The following is an 8,080-nucleotide window of genomic DNA, read 5'->3' as shown; positions in this document are numbered from 1 at the left end:
ATATATATATATATATATATATATATATAGAGAGAGAGAGAGAGAGAGAGATAAAATGTATGTATATACGTATATAAGTATGTATGTATGTGTGTATGTATATGTATGTGTGTGTTCGCGTGTGTGCATGTATCAACGTATATAAACCGATATATAGGGATTGTAATTTGGTCCTTGGTTGTATTAGTTGGTCTATCACAGTCGGAGAGGCAAAGAAAGAAAGAAAGAAACAAAGAAACAAACAAACAAACAAACAAAAAAACAAACAAGCAAAGGAAGGAATAAAGAGAGAAAAGATTTAGAGTTGGTTGAAGAAAGAAGGGACCTTGCGAACGAAGTTTTGATCCATTTTTGAATTCAATAACAACATTGTCACCGTTGCTGTAATTGCTTATTCGAAATAAAACATAACCAGATTATAGTACGTGAAAAATTTAATAGCTTTTCTAAAATTCTCTATTTAATTTTTCTATACCAGCGAATTACTGTCATTAGAAACAAAAATTCTACTCTGTGAAAGATCAGCTCGAAATACAGATGATATGATTTATGGGATATGACAGCATGATGACAAGAGAGTGAGAATAGTTTTGCATGATGCCATCTAATATGCAGACTACATAAATAATGATCGTATGGAGCTTTTAGTTTTCATCTTTTATCTTTTACTTGTTTAAGTCATTGGACTTCAACACTGTTGCGACACTGTCTTAAAAGGAAGTTTTTAATCGCACAAAATTGACTTCTCTTTTGTTTTGACAAACCGTTTAGTAATGGAGACGTAAACGAACAGGTACACACACATACACATAGTTAAGACGAGTTTCCACAGTTTCCACCTATTTAATTCACCGACACGTAATGGCCAGCCCGAGGCTTGCCCAAGGCTCCGTGCTGTTGGACTGAATCTGAAATCGCATAGTTAAATAGCGATAGTGAACGTTCTAACCAAATGGTTACGGATTGAATCACATCTATGCCTACTCGTATACGTATACATTTTTTCTTCAAACAGATTTTTAATGACTCAGCAATTCTAAACTAGAAAAAGCTTCTACAGTTAAACGATTTTTTCTTTGTTTCTGTATCACAGAATTATAAAATCATTTAAAATAAAAATTCAAAATATCCTGTGTATCACACCCTAAACAAACGTCTCCTGTTTTCAACATTTCGGTCATATATTGAATGAAATTAACGTATGTTTAAAGTTTCCAAATATTTGTTTCGTGAAACAATAAAAACATAGAAATTCTGTAGAAAAGCAATGAATTGATTATTCAAGTTTTTTATGAAAATATAGCTCGAGCGAAAATATTGGAATTTTTTATAAAATTTTATTCTCCACCCATCGTTATCTGAATATAACAATATTATTGTAATTGACAGTTAAACAGAATCATTTTTACTGATAAAATATTTATTGCAAGTATACGAATAAAAAAAAATTGTTCTATTCTTTTAATCTTAACTGTTATTTCCAAAATTTGATTATTTCTATAAGCGCCGTGAAATTTAAAAAGAAATCAAATAACTTTTGTACATATATAGCATTACTTGACGTTAACCACAGTCGTAAAATTACATAATACATTCATAAGATGGATAACACTCTACTAAGTATATTCATTGTCAACTGCTTTGCCATGGGAAAAATCTAACATACACATGGAGTTATGTTAGGTGTTCTAATTGTTAAACATTATTAATTGTTTTATTATAGTTTAATTAATTAAATATTTCATTTTAAATAATGTCCTGCAAATTCGATTAAATCCACCCCAGTACACATTTGGTATTTATCTTATACCATCCTCAACGGATGAAAGGCAAAGTCAACCTCGGTGGAATTTGAACACAGAAAGTAAAGATGGACGAAATGCCGTCATTCTACCAGCTCAAGAAATTCTACCAGAGCACCAAACTTCTTTATTTTAAATCGTAAGAATGTCATTGCGAAGGTATGTTTCTTAGGGATTAAGCTGTCGAGCTCCTGATCGTAAACTGGGAGGCTTGAATCCCGGTCCAGGAATCAGAACTTTGCCTAAAATAAATACTAGTTGAGTGCTGGGGTGGATGTAATCGAACTCGCAGGTCAATATTTAAAATGAAGTATTTAATTAATTTAACTATAATTAAACAATTAATACTGTTTATCAATGAAAACACCTAACGTTAACTCCATGTGTATGTGAGATTTTTCCAGTATTTGAATGTATCATGTAATTTTGAGACTGTGGATAACGTCTAGTAAAGTACAAAAATTATTTGATTTCCTTTTGAATTTCAACGGACTTATAGAAGTAATCAAATTTTGTTGTATCCTTGAGCACAGCATAGGATTCCATGCTGTTTCGGTTTCCTCTGGTAAAATGAACTTCCAACCATAATTTGCAACTCTTCAGCTGTTACATCTTCGATCATACCTGGCCCAGGGCGGGAGAACCCAGAGGTTGAATAAGTTTCCTTGCAAATGCTAAAATATATAGCGGAAGCTAATGTTTAAGAGTAATGGAATAGTTTATCCAGCTTGTGTAAAGAGGGATTTATTGTTGAAAATTAAACCATTTTATTGAAATATAAGTAATAATACATAATAAAAGAATGGTAAATCTTATATTAAGCACTTGCAGACTAAGTTACGAATGCATGATTTTCTAAAGGTAGAACATAAATTAATTATAGGGAGAACTTAAATTAATTTACACCACTGCTTACAATGTCTAAAATACATCCATATCTTCTTGCGCACGCGCACACATACATGCATGCCCACACACACACGAACAGGCCCATACACACACGAACAGGCACACACACACATTCACACGCTCACATACACACACAGACATATGATGATTGAGCAATAAAAGCGATTTCTCGTTACGTCACAAGAGCATAAATAAGAAAAGGTTTCCCGTGTATATCATACAACCTTTAGTTAAATTGCATATATCTGTAATAGTTCACGGATTATTCACGAAATTGCACTTATGTGCATCCGTTAAAAAATAGGTGATATAAAAACACTTAGTTCAATTTTTTAAAGTATAGTTTTCATTATCCTATCACCACCGACACCTCCACCACCACTACCACCATTTCCACTACCACTATCCTCATCTCTCTCCCCCTCTCTCTTTCTCACCTATCTTTCTGTCTTCCTTTAACCCCACCATCAGAACATCACACCTCTGCTAAAATTATATTTTTAACTCTCCTCCTCTATATCACTACCTTCAACTAACTTTTTAAATTACGTAACAAATATTCCGTTCCCTCTCCCTCACGTCATGAACACTTCTCTCTCCCTCATTTTCTCTCCCTGTCTTTTTCTTTCTTTCGATCTGATTCTTCGCCTTATCTTCCTTTCTTCTCTTCTTTTTCGTTCTTCTGTCTTTCTCGTCAACTAATCACGTGAAAGTGTTACAATGACATTCCCTCTTTTTCCCATCAAGGACGTTTCTCTCTCCCTATTTCTCTCTCTCCGTTTTTCCTTTCTTCCTCTTTCTGTCTCACTCTTCACCTAATCCTCTTTTTCTCTCTCCCCTCCTTCTTCTCTAAACTAACGGTATAGCAAACATAATCATTATAAAATAATAATAATAATAATAATAATAATAATAATTATTATTATTATTATTATTATTATTGGTAGTAGTAGTAGTAGTATTATTGGCTAAGAGAGAAGTGCATGCCATCAAAGTGCAACAGGGGCGCAAATATACGAAGCTCATTCTACACACCACGACTACCCTTGGGATAAGAGTATACAAGGCACATGCTCCACAACCATCAAGATAAACAACACAAGTACTTGTAGGAGGGATCCAGAATTTTCTTCACCTCGAGTAGCTCATTCGACTCATAAAGTCCCACAATTAAGCTTATCTAAGGATGATGAACGAAACATCCGTATTTCCAGAGGGGAATTATTCAACTCTCAAAGGTACTTCCCAAGACATGACAGTGCTGTTCCTCTACTTCTGCTCGTGATGAAAGATGCACATATCGTCGGTAACCAAGGAACATGCTTCAATAGGTTATGATCGTGCAACAGAAAAGGAAATTTGTGATACTGTGCAGAATATTTGCTATAGCCGATCTTTTACACCAAGACAAAATATGGACAAATACCAACACACATCAGTTCAGATCAGGAGGCATGAGAGCCACTACCTGACATTGTATTAGGGTTTCATTGAGCTAGCAGAATCCTTGGCAAGTTGGAATAAACGCTTAGTGTCATTTCGTCCGTCTGCACATTCTGAGTTCAAATTCCACCGAGGTCAACTTAGGCTTTCATCTTTTCGTGATCGATGAAATAAATCGATGTAACTGACTATCCTTCTCCCTCAAAAGGATTATTATTATTATTATTATTATTATTATTATTATTATTATTATTATCGTCATCATCATCATCATTATTATTATTAATATTATTATTATTATTATTATTATTATTATTATTATTATTATTATTATAATTTTAAAATAAAATATTGTCTGTTTTCTTCTGTGGAACCAGGGTCATCCCCTGACTCTAGGGTCACAGCAGATCCTCATCTCATGGAGAACACATGGCGTAAAATGTGTGCGGAACCTAGAAACATTATTTTCTGAACTTCTCCCACGTTAACACTGCAAGGGAGTTTGTTAAGCTGCTTATCAAGGCCCTTTTTAATTAGCCCTAACGCTCCAATCACCACTGGTGCTGTGCTGATTTTCATTCCCCACATTTTGGTCACTTCCATTTCTAAGTCTTTGTACTTAAATAACTTTTCAACTTCTTTAATGGACACATTTCTCTCTGATGGTACTGTCACATCTATCATTAAGCATTTCTTATTCTTCCCATGGTTGATGATTATATCCGGCCTGTTTGTCTTGATTTCTTTATCGGTGTTGATTGGCATGTCCCAGAGTACTGTTACATCAACTTTTCCGGTCACAGTTTCAGGTTTACGCCAGTACCATCTTTCTGAAGTTGGAAGCTGGTAGTGCTTACATAGCTTCCAATGAATATATTACGCTACTCTATCGTGTCTATGAATATATTCGGTTTTTGCAAGCGCTGTGCATCCATTTAAGATGTGGTCCACTGTTTCATCCCGCTCATGACACATTCTGCATTTCGGGTCAGTGCCATCGTTTATTATTTTGTTGTGGTAAGTCCTGGTTGCCAAGTTTTGATCTTGTGCTGCTATGATAAAACCTTCAGTTTCTGCCTTCAGTCCTGAGGTCTTCATCCATACATGATTGTCTCGTTTTTCTACGTCTAGTTTGTTCACTCTACATGTGTATCGACCATGCATCGGAATTTCTAGCCATTTTTCTTTGCTCTTCTTCTGGGCTTGTTTTTTCATCTCTTCTTAACTCTTTTAGCAAACTGGGTTACTTTCTCCTCGCCTTCATCCTCCGACATTAGTTGTGTCTTAAACTGTACAGATTCTTTGTGTATCGAGTATAGCTTCTATACTTTATCATGCTGGTGCACAAGCTTCATTAGAGGATCTTTTGACAGCTCAAGATATGTATTTAATCCTACAGTGGTGGTTTTGTAAGATAATTGTAATAGGGTTGGGTGTAGATGCCTAGCGACAGGTGACATCACACGGAACATTTTGCCCACTGTACTTGCGATAACACCACCACCACCAACAACAACAACAGCAGCAATAACAAGAACAACAACAGCAACAATAACAACAATAATAATTATTGTTTCTCCTAATGGCACAAGGTCTGAAATTTAGAATGGGGAGTAGTCACCTACTTCAACTCCAATGTTCCTCTGGTAACTCATTTAACGACCCCCGAAAGGATGGAAAGCAAAGTCTATCATAGTAGAATGTAAACTCAGAAAGGTAGCGAAGGGCAACATAACACACAGCATTTTGCCTGTTGTGCTTACGACAAAAACAACAACAGCAGCAGCAACAACAACAACAACGACGACGACGATAACAACAACAACAACAACAACAACAACAACAACAACAACAACAATGATAATAATAATAATAAGAAGAAGAAGAAGAAGAAGAAGAATGAAATCCTCCGTCGGATGTCGCCTGTCGCTACGTTCCGAGTTCACATCCCGCCAAGGCCGACTTTCCTTTTCATCCTTTCAGGGTCGATCAGTTAAGTACCAATGAAACACTGGTGTCGAAGTAGGCGTCTACACCCCATCCTATATTTCAGGCCTTGTGCCTTTAGTAGAATGAAAAATTATTATAATTATTATTATTATTATTATTATTATTATTATTATTATTATTATTATTATTCAGTAGTTTTATTTTTATAACGTGCTTTCACTTCACTACCGAGCGCAGCTCTGTGCGCCTTGGGTATATGCTGTGGTTTGCTGTGGTGCTCTTATGTTTACTGTATTGAAAGTGTTTTGCGTAGAATGTGTGCAGTACCCAGTAGTGCAATTTTCTGTATGTTATATATATTTGTAAGTCCTGGTGTTTTTGTTATGTATTTGTCTGAATATTTTTTTATTATACCTAAGGCACCTACTATGATAGGAATTGTTTCTGTTTTTAGATTCCACATTCGAGTTATCTCTATTTCCAGGTCTTTGTATTTTGAAAGTTTTTCCATTTCTTTTAGAGAAACGTTATTATTATTATTATTATTATCATTATTATTATTATTATTATTATTATTATTATCATCATCATTATATGGAGACAGAGTCACATACAAATGATAAATATTTGTTTGCACATTCATTTTTTTGCCCCTTACATCACACTGGAACATCAAAATAACTATTCAATGTCGGATATCTTATCGCTGAACAACTTATAGATAATACATGTAAACAACACACTTGCTGCAAGGGATATTAGTGTACGACGAGACACGGTTTTGCGGTGCGAATATCACCTGTTCAATAGTAAACATAACTCAGGCCATTGGAGCTAATAGAATCTGTAATTTCTCTCTATAGAAAGCAGCAAATGAAATATTTGCTACGGCGTACGATGGCTTGCCAAGCAGAGATGAAATTAAGATAGGCAAAAGTACATGAATCAATATATATGTGAGTTTGTGTGTGTGTGTGTGTGTGTGTGTGTGTGTGCGTGTGTGTGTGTGTGTGTGCGTGTGCGTGCGTGCGTGCACGCGTACGTGTGTACGTAAAGACTAAAGAAATAAATGAGAAAACAAATAGGGCAGGCACAACGCTGATATACAGTTACAAGGATACACACGAGCGCGCACGCACACACACACACACACACACACACACACACACACACACACGCACAAGAAATTGAAATAACGAAAGAAAAAGAAATCGATGTCATGAAGTTCATCAAATTATCTTATTCTACTTCTGGGAGGGTGGTGCTCTCCACCGTCAAATACGTAAATTTATTGTTCCATACGTTTAAGCATTTTTGCTGGTGCTGCTTTTCTATGTGTGTATATAGAAATGTACATACTTTCCCAAATAAAACTGCACTTTATGTTTGAAGCAACGATGAAGCTTAGTGTCTGTGTGTATCTGTGTGTATATAAATATGGATGTATGAATGTACGTATGTATGTATGTATGCATGCATATTCATTTACACTGTTAGTACATAAATATTACTACTTGGCGTCATTCCCGTCACAGCGTAATTTATCAGGCATGCGATACGGATGAGCGATAAGATCAAAACTTAGTTTTGTGCAAATGATTATACATGTTTATATTCAGAGCACATGCGCAATCATAAAGATATATATATATATATATAAAGTGTAGTATATTGCCACTTAAGTGTGGCTGACCCCTAGGGGTGGATGCTACTGTTGCTTTTAGCCCCAGGAGGACATCTCCTCCAGCTGGCTTATCGACACACGACTGTGTCCTGTTTGCCAAGGGAGTTATCCCTCTCACCTCGACCAGCAGCACGAACGTATCCGGATTTCAGGGTTATTTCCCTTCGTCGGCGTTCGACAGCTGATGACCTTGGTGAGAGAGACAAAAACCTGGCAAACCTTATATCTTCTTTTCCAGTGAAATTCTTCACTGATATTGAAAAGGTGAAAACAAGCAATGTTAATTCTCTAA

Source organism: Octopus bimaculoides, chromosome 3, assembly GCF_001194135.2.
Source record: "Octopus bimaculoides isolate UCB-OBI-ISO-001 chromosome 3, ASM119413v2, whole genome shotgun sequence".
Lineage (NCBI taxonomy): Eukaryota > Metazoa > Mollusca > Cephalopoda > Octopoda > Octopodidae > Octopus > Octopus bimaculoides.
The sequence above is the reverse complement of the archived record's forward strand: the minus strand, read 5'-3'. Positions refer to the sequence as shown.